At 38.5% G+C, this 14,652-nt stretch overlaps 1 protein-coding gene across 4 annotated transcripts in view; it reads right to left on the bottom strand.

Annotated features, from left to right (window-relative positions):
* ZNF280D (zinc finger protein 280D) overlaps window positions 1–14,652 on the bottom strand; it is a 327,588-nt gene that overhangs the window by 237,041 nt on the left and 75,895 nt on the right. For 3 of the 4 annotated variants that reach the window (XM_045449634.1, XM_045449637.1, XM_045449639.1), the window contains exon 2: window positions 1,970–2,092. The gene's annotated coding sequence lies outside the window, so the exon portion shown is untranslated. Of the gene's footprint in view, window positions 1–1,969; window positions 2,093–7,925; window positions 8,028–14,652 lie in introns of those variants that run through there. The other variant, XM_045449636.1, reaches the window with a different exon arrangement.

The raw sequence follows: 14,652 nt of genomic DNA, 5'->3' as shown, positions 1-14,652 counted from the left end.
GATTATACTTTTTAATCATTAATAACATTTTAACAGAAAAAACTAGGAAGTAGGCAACTGTGAATTGCCTCTTGTATACCAGCATTCTGTAACAGACTAGTAAATTTTATGAATATACCATCTCACAATTTTATAAGTACATATATGCTTTCTGACAGTTATGTTATCAACAGACTCAAATACAGTTAGCCTCTCTATATCATATAAAAATAAGAGGCCAAAGGTATATAAAACTTAAACTTGTGCTTAGAAATTTAAGGTTTAATAGTTTCTGTTAGAAATTATCTCAATGTTTAATGAATGTCTCTATTTAACATACATATCTCTAAGGTTGCTAATACAAAAAATATTTTGTAAATTTTTTTTAGGCATATATATCATAACATTAAACAAAGCTAGCCCTCATCTCAAGTTATTTCCCTGTTACCTATTTTTACAGCACATGCATGATAGGCAAGTATCAAAAAAAAAAAAAAAGAAAAAGAAAAAGAAAAAAGTCACAAAAGCAAAGAAACCTAAAAATGGTTAAACACCAAATATATATTTGTATTATACTTGATGCTTATACTTAAAGCATTTGAATTAGTTTCTATATTTCTGGAAGATTTAGGAATATTTAATTTATATAAGCACTTCTCTCTAAGCCAATTAAAAAATGTTTAATGTTTATTTATTTTTGAGAGAGAGAGACAGAGAGAGAGAGAGACAGAGCACAAGTGGGGGAGAGGCAGAGAGAGAGGGAGACACATAATCCGAAGCAGGCTCCAGGCTCCGTGCTGTCAGCACAGAGCCCGATGCGGGGCTCAAACTCACGAAGTGTGAGAGCATGACCTGAGCTGAAGTTGTACGCTTAACCGACAGAGCCACTCAGTCATCCCTCTAAGCCAACTTCAGAATCTCCTTCACAAGATTTTATAAATTTTTTGGCAATACCAACTAGAGATAGAAAATATCACATATACATAACACAAATATACAAACATAACTATACAAACATACAGACAGATGCAAAGAGAGACCCTGTCGCTTTCATTCTAAAATTGTTGCCATGAGTCAGGTAAACATAGCAATAAAAACTCACTGGTTTCTACAAAATAATTGGCTCTTGTTTTTGCTCCACTTTATATTTTTATCCCAAATTGTGTTTCTGACAGATGGAACAAGTTAAGGTTACCTGCTTAATTGATGGTTAATGCTTTTTACCAAGATTTATGGAGGAACATTTTAAGATTTTGTTTTGCCCTACATGTACTTTCTTTGGTGGTCCCAGAGTCTCTTGAGAGCCTTCAATGTGGGTTGGGGAACCCAAAATTCAAGCGACTATAAGAAACTGAGGGGCTGGAATGGGAGAGAGAAAGTCTTGCAGGGTGGACAGAGAGATGGAGGAGGTAGGGGCTTGACAACAGTCATATCAATGGATTCAAAGACTGAAGGTGCTAAAAGGAAAAAGGAGAAACAGAAATAATGCTGAGAGAAGTCTTAGAGGAACCAGTTTGGGGGAGTCACTGAGGTTCCCAATTATCTCTAGTAAAATTATTCCAACGAGAAAGGAAGTAGAGAGTTAGTACCATGGTAGTGGAGCATATAGTCAAAAGGGGTATGAGAAGGGGTTTTCAGTCTACTGAGATCCTCCCTTGTTCTTAATTCATGGTACCTTGCTAACAAAGAAGGCTGGGACTCTAACCCAGCTTCCATTTGCCTGGGACTCTAACACAGTTTCTAGAGTAGAGGCCTCCAAAAGAGTCAGGAATTTGCCACTAAGAGTCAGGGAGTAAATCCCTACTCAGAAAGATCCAAGAAGACATCCATCCAGAAAGATGCTTGCTTAACAGGTACTTTTCAACCAAAGGATCGTGGAACTCTAACCTAGCCTCAGCGAGTATATGCTGAATCTTAAGAATCAAAACCTGCTCTTAACCATGCTTTAACAGCCTGTCATCCAGAGCACTGGCCCAGGAGTTAGACTCACCAGTAGATCTCTAATCAGTCAGGAGTGAAATAAAGTCTTCAAAAGCACACACTTGGGGTCCTGGATGAGAGGTTCCAGGGGTCCAATAATGAATTCGATCCCGTCCAAGTCATGGCACCATAACTGTTAAAGAAAAAAAATATTCCTGCACTTATTAAAATGGCAAGGAAGACATTATTTAGGACAATTGCAATAAGAGCACTGTAGTAGGGGAGAGATTACAGCAAAGACAGCAGGGGATTTATAGCCAATAGGCAGAGTGAGGGGGTCAGTGGATGGAAATTACTAAGAGGAGATATCAGGGGTAAGGGGATTCTTACTAAACCAGCTTAATAGGATTCTTGTTAAAACTGGGAGAGACAGGCCAAAGACAGAATGGGGCCAAGGTGGAGACCTAATAGAGAAGAAGACTCAGAGAAGTCTGACTAAACTATGGTCAAAGAGAGAGTCTGTCAAGTCCACCACTAATATACATACTTTTACTTACAGTGACCCAGATATGGAAAGGTAAGAATGGAAAGGAAGGAAGAAAAGGTTTGTTTGCTTGCAGTGAAGAAATTTTGCAATAGCCAAAAGATACTGAGGGCCAAGTCTTTAAAAATAAAGAGGGGATCAAACTGAGTAATAGGGTTACAACTATAAAACAATGAGCTGGCGTTTCTTGTATTTACAAATAGGGTGACCAAACTCAACCCATTTTGCCTGGCACTCACCCAGTTTTAGGAGTGAAATCTCCCTCGGTTCCAGGTAACCCAGGAAAGTTAACCCAAAGCTGTCTCAGGTTTAAAATTCAAAGTCCCACATCCTGGGAAACTCTTCAGTCCCAGACAAACTGAGATGGTTGATCACCCTGTGTGTTTAAAGAGCTCGGAAGTTACAAAAAGAAGTTCCAAAATCATTTTGAGTGATGGCACATGACAAATCAGATGTTTGGCTTTCAATATAAGTAGTGTTAAAAAAAAAAAAGAGCTTTATTTGTTTAGTCACATATTATGTAGGAAAATAAATATTCACCCTGACTCCTATTTAGTTAGAAGTATGTATACATAGATACTTTATTTCAAATAAAAGCCCAGGGGCACCTGGGTAGCTCAGTCAGTTAAGCGTCTGACTTCTGATTTCGGTTCAGATCATAATCTCATAGTTTTGTGAGTTCGAGTCCCATGTCAGGCCTGCTTGGGATTCTCCCTCTCTCTCTGCCTCTTCCCTGCTCACACTGTCTCTGTCTCTCTCAAAATAAATAAATTAAAGTTTAAAATAAATAAATAAAAGTCCAAACACCTCTCCACAAAAGTTTGGCTGAAGAAATTAACATAGTTGTGTACAATTGTGCATGTTTTCTTTTTAAATTAATATATTTATGTTTTGCTGCAAAATTCTTACCAGAAAAAAAGACATTCAAATTTGCTACTCATTCACCTGTAAGCTACAGTAAATGTAGTTGCATGTGTGATACCCAAAGTGTGTGTACGTGCGTGTGGTATTCTATGGGGAAGCAACCTTCTTTACCCTCATTATCTCCAACCCCTAATTTATCTGTACTTTCACTCATTTTTCCAAAAGGTGTGTTGTTCCTTTAGAAGACTTTGAGAGATGGGGGGTGTTAAGAGATGGATAAAGAAGATTAGATGATAGCAAAATCTTGCTCAGAAAGCTCTGCTTTTGCTATTTTGCTCCAATTAGTCAAAAATACCTCAGGGTGACATTAGTTTATCCTTTCCAAATCCGTTTTACATGTTTTCCCATTTATGTGAGGACCTTTCTCCCTAACAAGAGGGGGCTGGGAAAGCTGGGAGGGGATGTGGTAGCTGGGACCCTGGGACTTGTCTGAGGCTCACTGGAGCTAAAGGGGAAGAGATTCAAGAGGAAGCAACTTAGGGAGAGGCTGAATTAAAAACCACTTTTAGGGGTGCCTGGGTGGTTTAGTCGGTTAAGTGTCCGACTTTGGCTCAGGTCATGACCTCGCGGTTTGTGAGTTCGAGCCCCGCATCGGGCCGTGTGCTGACAGCTCAGAGCCTGGAGCCTGCTTCAGATTCTGTGTCGCCCTCTCTCTCTGCCCCTCCCCCACTCATGCTCTGTCTCTCTCTCTCTCCTTCAAAAATAAATAAACATTTAACATTTCAACACTTTTAATGCCAAAGTATCTAAATAAGAGACAAACAGGGGAGAACACTGAAAACAAGGAGGTTAGAAACAGAGTATACGGTAGAACCTAAAATAAGGTAGCTGCCTGATGGCAGTGGACATTTTAACCAGGACTTGCTCTTCTTCCACTTGGCACTCCACTATACTGCGTTGTCCAGTGTGGGTGGCTAAAAAGACTCACATGTTCAGGGTTCTGAGTCTGAGGAAGGGTATTTCATGTGTTTGATTCTCTAACTTGCACCCCTTCTCAAAGACAAAGTAGCACAGGGGCGCCTGGGTGGCGCAGTCGGTTAAGCCTCCGACTTCAGCCAGGTCACGATCTCGCGGTCCGTGAGTTCGAGCCCCGCGTCAGGCTCTGGGCTGATGGCTCAGAGCCTGGAGCCTGTTTCCGATTCTGTGTCTCCCTCTCTCTCTGCCCCTCCCCCGTTCATGCTCTCTGTCCCAAAAATAAATAAAAACGTTGAAAAAAAAAATTAAAAAAAAAAAAAAAAGACAAAGTAGCACAGCTGGCTCTGGGACTGCTGGGAACCCAGAAACGTTCAGCAGATTCTTGAGTTCCTCCAACTCAGTTGTCAGGGTAAGACAGAGTTCTGGGTTGGAAGCAGGGTCTCAGTGAGATGGACTAGTGGAGCTGGTGGAAGGAGACTTCATCTCTCCTTTTACTCAGAAAGGAGCAACCAGAAGACAGCTATGACAATTTCACATCATCACAGTTACTAATTTTTGCCTCTTTCCTTTATGACAGAACTGTCCTGGAGTGTAAGTTCTCTTAGACTTCACCACTTAAGCCCTGGAGCCCCTCTAACCTATTCAAAGGCTTTGCTCTTTCCATAATCCACTCTGTCTAGCATTTCCACATTTCCTCTATTAGAACATTCCTATCTTCATATAAAAATGCCAGAATAGCTTCCACCTTAAAATAAATCTATCCTCCCCTGAATCTATGCCCTTCTCCATCTACCCCCTCCTGCTGTGCAGATCTACTTAAGTCACCATTCCTAAAATCAGTGATCAATGCTCAATGTCTCCACTTCCTCACTTCATAGTCTCTTTTCAGTCTTCTCTGATCGTTTTCTTCCCTACAACTCCACTGAAGCCCTTCTCAGGATCACCAATGACCTCCATCTCTCTGAATCCTCTGAACCTGTCCCAGTCCGTCTCTCACTGGACCTCTCAGCAGCATTTGACTCAGTAAACCGCTTGGCTTCTGGGTCAACACACTCTCTCAGCCTTCCTCCTACATTCCTGCTTGGCTTCTTCTTAGTCTGCTGACTCCTTCCACTTATTCTTGATTTTTAAATTTGTCTAAACCTCTTCTCTTCTTTAAATATACTCACTCACTTTGGAGGAGATCTTATCCAGCGCCATGGCTTTCATTTCTATCTCCTTCTCAATAATTCCAGATCTATATATTCTCCAGCCCTGACATCTCCCTTGAGCTCCAGACTTAACAATCATATCATGCCTCCTACTTGACATTTCCATTAGGTGTCTAATTAGAATTTCAAGTTGAACATTTTTTAAATAGAACTTGATCTTATCTCCCCAACATGTTTCTCCCATAGTTTTCTCACTGGAGCTACTGGCTTTGCCATTCATCCATGCTATGGTCTGGATGTGTCCCCCCAAAACTCATATGTCAAATCCTAACACCCAAAAGTGATGATAGTGGTTGTTAGGGCCTTTAGAAAGTGCTTAAGAACACCATGGATGGGATTAGTGCCTTTAAAAAAGAGATCCAGAGAGATCCTTAACCCTTACCACCACGTGAGGACACAGCAAGGAGGTGCTGGCTATGAACCAGTTAGAAAGCCATGACCAGAAGGCGACCATGCTGGCACCATGATCTCAGACTTCCAGCTTCCTGATCTGTGACCAATACATTCTTGTTGTATAAAGATACTCAGCCTGTGGTACTTTATAGCATCCTGAATGGACTAAGAAAACCCAGTACCTCATTATGTAAACTTAAAGCCCATTCTTAACCATTTTATTCCTCTTACACCCACATATCATAAAAATCCAATTGTGTGGGCCCTTATCTGTGCCTAATGGCTAGGGCTGGATGTCCTCAGAATTCCCAGCCACATGACTGCCAGGATTGGTGCTGTAGTTTTCACTCATGGTTCTATGGTTTCCAGGATTGGGTATGAAATGGTAAACCCAAAGTGCTTAAAAAAGATGACACTAATTCAAAGGAGTCCCTGCACTCATCTTAGCCACTACAGTCTCTATGACAAGTGACTTTTGTTCCCAAAGAGGATGATCAATTGAATTTTTCCAAAAGTCAATTTCCCAGAGAAGGAAACCCAAGGGGTAGAGGAGGCATCAGGGGTGGGGCCTCTTGGGATCTAATGTTTCCAATCTCAATGGTTGGAAATATTCATACGGGTTGGACTGAGTCAGGTGGGTTAGTGGAAGGTTGGAAAAATGAAGCAAGGCTTATTGGAAAGCTGCATCTGCCTCTGAGCAGGAAAAACACCAAAAACAAAAACAAAAAACCTCCTTCCCTTTTCAAAGTGTCAGCTATTCTAACAGCCAAGGAGAAGAAATGTGTAATGAATTTTGTAATAAATTCCAGGAATTGCTAAATATATTTAATAAACCATGTGGGTTTTTACTCTGGGACCATGAATACTTGAAGCACAATGCAGATGTCTTGGCTGTACAGAATACAACCCAGATATTCCTCCATTTTCTTGAATGTGTATTTTTTGGAGTTGGCCTGCAGGTGGAGTTGTAGCCCACAGAGGGACTACACACAACAGTATAGACAAGAGACAGATAGGATGTTAGATTCAGATGAGTAATTAGGATATTGCCCAAGTAGATCTTGCCTTCTTGATTCCAGATGTGATTCATTTGGCATTAGAAGATAACTAAGGCAAAATGACACCATAATCTGACAGACAGTGTCTCTCCCATTGATCTCAAAGCTCTTGGACGGGTACACTGAAGTATCTACAACCTCCTCCATGTCCAGGTAGGTGATAAAAGAAAAACTGCCTTCTGCATAAGCCCCAATGAACTGCCCATGGGAAGTTGCTCGTGCCTTTGAAGAAAGGACGTCTATCTATGAGTAAAGTTGCCAATTCTCTCATAATGCTAGCTCTTAAGCTCAATACAGCAGGTTAGCATCCCCACCACACTTCCTGCCACATATTCCACTTCTGCTAAAGCTTGTAAATAGAATTGCTGCCCACAACTGGCTTGGCAGGAAGGCAGACATATTTGTAGCAGAGTCACAAATTCATTCACTCTGCACTTAGATGTATAAAGAAAATGCAGCTTCTTTATTTCTCTACAATACACCTGCTCATCCACAGGGAACTGGGAAAAAGAACCCTAAATTTATCCCATTCAGTTCAATTTATTAGTTCAGTTCAATAATTCAAATAACCCCTTCATGTGAATTCTCTTTTGTTTCTTTAAGTAAAATATTAAATCTTTCAAATTTTCTCTTCATCTCTTTGTGTCCTTCAAAATAGCATCTGTGTGGACCGATAGCAGCAGAGATAGCATTATCTGGATCTTCACTGGTGAATAGTGGGGTGGCTGGATTTTCTGTTTCTTGGACTGGTGACCACTAAAGTATAGTTTTTCTGGTGTGGCTTTCTGAGATGAAGTACTACCTATCTCTGAAATTTGTAGTTCTGGCCTTTTTGAAGTTCCTGTTCAGCTACCTTTTGGCTTTGACCACAGCCCTCTGATGTACTATTATGTTCTCTGAACACGCGGAACTTGCTGGGTCACTTGTACACCAGGTCATGTGGACCCAGGAGGGATGGCTCAAGCTCATCTATCAACTCACCTCCCACTACACCTCCTCGCCATAATTCCTTGCCAAGACTCTGGCTTTTGACCTTGCCTCTTCTTCATCTTCCTTAGTTCTTCCATAATCCTTTAGAACTGGAAGGTGTAGTCTTTAAGCAATTCATTCGTCCAGGTATTATTTCCCTTGTAGGCTATAGAAAAGAGCCTCATGGCTTAACTTTCATAGGTAGAAAGGATATCTTCTCTATACTAAAGAGAAAAAAAATGTGATTTGAGTTCCCCCAACTAGTTCTGGATAGACCTTAAATATGAATTAAAAAGATCTTTTCTGAACAAAAAAGAATTGATGCAAAATATAATCAAAGTATCAAAGATCAGAAACTACTTTGTTTCATTGCTACACTGTCCAGTATAATAGCCAGTAGTCCCATGTGGCTATTTAACTTTACATGTAAAATAATTAAAATTAATTAAAATTTAGAAATTCAGCTCCTCATACTAGCCACATTTCAAGTTCTCAGTAGTCACATGTGGCCAATGGCCATTATATTGGACAGCAAAGATATAGAACATTAACATCATTGCAGAAAATTCTATCTAGCTATTCTAGAATTGTACCCTTCTTCTTTCCTGAAGTCCTAAAATGCCTTATTTAGAAGGAAGCTTCCCATAAGGTAAGTTTTGCAGCATATGGCACTACATCTAAAAAATATTTTTAAACAATTACTCCTAATAATTGTTGCCCTAGACTCCTAAGTCAGTTAGTCAGTAAGGGATAGTCAGTAAGACCCACCCACTTCTCCAAGTATCAGTGATGTTCTCTGCTTCTCCTAAGGAGAGGGTATATAGTTTGTGGAACCCAGTGCAAAATAAAAAAAAATTTTAATTGTATTGAAAAGCTATTTTAAAATGTCAAGACAACAGTAGCAGAGTATTAATGCAAGTACTGGCTTTTTTGAGTGAGGGGCCAGGATAACTGCATAGGTTTCATACCCATGAGGCTGGCTTTGTTCCAAGATAATCATATCTAAAAAAGAAATGAAGACAGCCCTGTGGGCTCACTGGGGAATTTGCTCATGAGCGGTAATGCCAGGGCCAAGCTCAGATGTTAACTCAGACAGCTGCCCAGGGAATGCCTGTGGCTGGAGGGAGCCACCTAGCCAAAAGGAAGCAATAGGAAATAAGGGCCCCAACATGTTGTATTGGAAAGCCCAATGCTGGAAGGTCTGGGCAGGTCAACTGCTTCCAGCTGGGTACATTTCCAAAAAAGCCAGCGCCATATGCAGCCAGGAAGGCTGAGATTTGTCAGGGCCATCATTTTAGAAACTATTGGTGGACAAGTGAAAGGCCACACATCCAGAAACTTCAGGTTTCCTACCTAGACTGTTGATGTATGGTATCCAGGAGCTTGTGCACAGGGGAGGTCCTCCCTGCCTCAATCTGAGAGACAAGGAGATTTGAGGAAAGGTCAGAACAACAGCCACTCAGAACTTCAAAATGCCAATGAGTAAGATGGAGGAAAAAAAGAATCTACTTATAAGTTGGCTAAACAGAAGCTGAGGAAAATAGATAAAAACAAAAAGATCTGAGGTGGAAGGTGAGACTTGCAAACTGTAAACAATCTGTAAGATAAGTAAATTAACTCCCACAGCTTTTTAGAGTGTGGCAGATTGGTACCTACATAGAAACGCTGGTTAAAATGCAATAAAAAAACAATTTTTTAATAAATAGCTAAGCTCAAAAGGGGGAAAAAAGGTTTCAGAATAAAAAGAGAACAAAACCATAGTGGGTTCAGTCTGAGTTGACACTCTGATTCACTTGATGGTCTAAAGAGTTCCTGTTCAGGGTTTTCTTCAGGTGTCCTTGTCTGTCACATTGACCCCCGGCCTTGGGCAAAGAAGTCCTGGCTCTGAGCCCATCCCAGGCTCTTGGCCACCCTCTCTGTTCAAGTTCAGAAGCTGCATAAAGGAATCTCTCTGAGCTCCCTGAAACACAGATTCTGGGGACAAGTAATGTCTTTGGAGGAAGACCCTTTAAATATGAAAAGAGACATAGAAAAGTCCCACCTCCCAGCTTGGGAAATTAGTATAGAAGCTTGGGGTTTTAATTTCTCACATGGGACTTTTTAATTTTAATCCTGACCTTAGGCAGATAGCAAAGTTCCAGTACAGAGGAAAGAGGAAAATAAAATTTAAAACTAGATTAACCTAATAGAAATAAAAAAAGAATCAAAAAGAATGGTAAATAGAAAATAACATATATGGTAAAAATAAATCCAAATAGATCAATAATCAAAGTACATACAAATATTAATATATTGAACTTGCCTACTAAAAGACAAATTTTCATAGGGACTTCTAAAAATGCAACAATGTACTGCTTATTAAGAGATATGCCTAAAACACAATGATGGAGACATCATTATGTAAATGGATAACATGTACTTTTAAAAAAATTAACAGAAATTAAATATAGTAATATCAGCTTTTTAGCTTTAAGGCAAAAGGGTCATTATATAAACATACAAAGATAAACAGAATAATTCACATTGAATAAATAGTTATTTGGAACCTCAAATGTGTGTGAGTGTGTGTGTGTATAAATCAATAATCATAGTTGTAGATGATGTAAACAACATAAGTGATCCTACACCCAAAACTTAAAATACACATTCTTTCTAGCACACGAAACATATATAAAAATTTACTATAATATGTCAAAAACCAAATTTCAAATGAATACCAGTGACCCAAAACATGTTCTCTGATAACAGTGAGGTAAAATTAGAAATCAATATAATAGTTACACTGCCCTATTCATGTTAGAAGCTTCTAAATAATTATTAAGAAGGAGAGAAAAATTAATGGAAATTACCAAATGTTTAGCACTGCCCAGACAATGAAAACACTAGTACTAAAATGCGTGGTGTGCAATTTAAGCAGTATTTAGTAGGAAATTTAGAACTTTAAATGCATTAATAGAAAAGAAGGAAGCATATGCCTCAAAAGTTAATTAGAACAGAGCATTCAGAAGGAAAGAAAAAATAACAAAAGGAACAGAAAAGATGAAAGAGGGGAAAATCAATAAGGAGTCAATACATCCTAAAACTAGTTTTTTTCCAAAGACTGATAAAATAGACAAACTTTAATTTTTTCTGATTGATAGAAAAAGAGAAAAGTGAGGAGAAAGGGACATGACTACAAATAGAGTCAAAGTTTTTAAAAGCACTAGAAAATACAATGAATATCGTTACACAAGTAAAGTTGACAGTTTAATGAAATGGACAGTTCTCTAGAGATAAATAAATCACTAAAATTTACTTGAAAAAGAAACGGTAATCTACATATTTATTTATACCCATTAAATAAATTGAATCTGTAATTTTATTTTATTTTTTTTTTAAACGTTTATTTATTTTTGAGACAGAGAGAGACAGAGCATGAACGGGGGAGGGGCAGAGAGAGAGGGAGACACAGAATCGGAAACAGGCTCCAGGCTCTGAGCCATCAGCCCAGAGCCTGACGTGGGGCTCGAACTCACGGACCGCGAGATCGTGACCCGGCTGAAGTCGGACGCTTAACCGACTGCGCCACCCAGGCGCCCCTATTTTATTTTATTTTTTAATTTGTAATGTTTATTTATTGTTGAGAGAGAGAAACAGAATGTGAGTGGGGGAGGGGCAGAGAGAGAGTGGGAGACACAGAATCTGAAACAGGCTCCAGGCTCTCAGCTGTCAGCACAGAGCCTAGTGCAGGGCTCGAACTCAGGAAGGTGAGATCATGACCTGGCTGAAATCGGATGCTTAACTGATTAAGCCATCCAGGCGCACCTGAATCTGTAATTCTAAAAAATTGTATCCAAAAAAAAAAAAAAAATTGTATCCATTAAGATAGGTCTCCTCAGGCAAGAGAAACAAAAGCAAAAATTAACCACTGGGATTACTCTAAAATAAAGTTTTTGCACGGCAAAGGAAACCATCAACAAAAGGGTAACCTACTGAATGGGAGAAGATATTTGCAAATGATATAGCTGATAAGGGGTTAATATCCAAAACATATTAAGAGCTTATACAACTCAACACCAAAAAAAAGAATAATCTGATTTAAAATGGGCAGAGAATCTGGTCAGACATTTCTCCAAAGAAGACATACAGACGACCAATAGACACATGAAAAGATGTTCAACATCATTCATTATAGGGACATGCCAATTAAAGCCACAATGAGATATCACCTCATACCCGTCAGAATGGCTGAAATCCAAAACACAAGAAACAACAAGTATTAACAAGGATGTTGAGAAAAAGAAACCCTCATGCACTATCAGTGGCAATGCAAATTCGTGCTGCCATTGTGGAAAACAGTATGGAGATGCCTCAAAACGTTAAAAACAGAAATACCATAAGATCCAGTAATTCTACTGCTGGGTATTTACCCAAAGAAAATGAAAACATTAATTCAAAAAGATACATTCACTCCTATGTTCATTTAAGCATTATTTACAATAGCCAAGATATGGAAGCAAGCCAAGTGTCCATTAATAGATGAGCGGATAAAGAAAATGGGGTATATACATATACACATATATACGTGTATATACACATATATATGTGTATATACATATACACATATATATGTGTATATACATATACACATATATACACACACACACACACACACACACAATGGAATGTTATTCACCTATAAAGAAGAATGACAACATGCCATTTGGAACAACATGGATGGACCTAGAGAGTATTATGCTAAGTGAAGTACGTCAGATAGAGAAAGACAAATAGTATATGATTTCACTTATATGTGGAATATAAGAAACAAAACAAAGGAATAAACAAACAAAAGCAGAAACAGAACCATAAATAGAAAGAGAATACAAAGAATACAATACAAAGAGAACAAACTGATGGTTGCCAGAGGGGAGATAGGAAGATGGACAAAATGAGTGAAGGAGACTGGGAGATACAGGCTTCCAGTTATGGAATGAATAAGTCACCAGGATGAAACGTACAGCATACAGAATATAGTCACTGGTATTGTAATAGTGTTGTATGGTAACAGATGGTAGCTATATGAGGTGAGCATACATAACAAATAAATTTGTTGAATCACTATGCTGTACACCTGAAACTAACATAACACTTTATGTCAACTATACTTCAATAAAAAAAATGTACCATTAAAAAAGCACCATGCCAACCAAGTACTTACCCACACAGGTGAGTTTAACCACATGTTCAAAACTTATTTCCTGTACTAAACAGACTTTCTCAATGAAGAGATAGAATAGATCATTGCTTCATATTATGATATATATTTTTGATACCCAAAGTGCACAAAGACAATATGGGAAAAGAAAATATTTATATATTTAAATATTCTCACTTTTGAACACAAGTATTTTAAAATATTACCTAACCGATATAACACATCACAAGAGATAAGGTACAAAGCAAATATAATAAGATGTTAATTGTAGAATCTGAATGGTCAATGCATGGGAGTTCACTGTGCAGGCCAACTTTTCTAGTTTAAAATTTTTCATCTGAAAACCTTAGGAAAAGTAAGAAAATCTCTGTACATCTGCAACCTCTAAAAGCATATCATAACAGAATCACAAGGATGATTGAAGAATCTATCAATGTAATTCATCTCATTAATAGAGATGAGCAATTTATAAAAGTGTAATTTATGAAAAAAGAAAAAACGTTGGCAAACTGAGAATGGACTACAACCTCACTACCCTGGTGAACAGTGTTGAAGGATTGGGCTTGATTATTAGTGGCAGAAAACTTCAGACTATATAGCATTTCACTTCTCTCTCACGTAAGACTGGTTAAGTGGCCCAGAGCCAAGTTCCTTTATTATGTTTTGTGTGATCTTTATTCCTAAGATCACTTCAAGTCCACTATAGTGCTCCAATTCAGTCATCACATCTGCATGTCAAGCCGCAGGAAGGAGAAAAGGTGAGAGTGCCTAAAAAGAGGCACCCTTTCCCCTTTAGGATATACTGAAATTTGCACATATGACTTCCACTTAGATGCCCATGGCAGAAACTAAGTTATGTGCCCTCACGTAGTTGAAGGCTGGGCAATGCAGGCATTTTCTTGGTAGACAAGTCTTCAGAAAAAAATTTAAAGATTCTACTTAAGGAAAAAGACAGAGCCAAATCTGGGGGAGTCGGCAGTCACTTCCACATGTATCTATCAGAAACCTCTAGAAAACATGATATTTAATGGTAAAACATTAGAATTGTGCTCTTTAGAGTCAGGAACAAGACAAGGGTACCAGTTATCACAGCTTCTCTTAAACACTGTATAGAGTCCTAGCCAGCATGATACTTAAAAAAAAGAATTAGAAGGAAAGAAAAATTTTCTTATTTGCAGACCATAGGATTATTTACATAGAAAATGCAAGAGAATCTGTAGGTAAATAATTCAAACAAATGGAGAATTCAACATAATACGTGTTCAGAGTGTAAGAGAAAAAAATATATATTTATGTAAAATCTCTCATTTACAGTAGATACCTAGGCAAAAATCTAATGAAATTTATGCAAGACCTATTTGGTAAAATTACGAAACATTTACACAAAAGATGCACTGGATAAATGATAAGACACTGAAGAATTGAAAGATATAATTGTGTAAACCCAGTAGCTCTCCCCGTGAATATATAATAGATCTATGAATCATTATAATTCCAATTGGAGTCCCAAGACTCTTCATGGAATTTAATAGTCCTACTGTA

This window comes from Leopardus geoffroyi, chromosome B3 (genome assembly GCF_018350155.1).
Source record: "Leopardus geoffroyi isolate Oge1 chromosome B3, O.geoffroyi_Oge1_pat1.0, whole genome shotgun sequence".
Lineage (NCBI taxonomy): Eukaryota > Metazoa > Chordata > Mammalia > Carnivora > Felidae > Leopardus > Leopardus geoffroyi.
The sequence above is the reverse complement of the archived record's forward strand: the minus strand, read 5'-3'. Positions and strand labels throughout refer to the sequence as shown.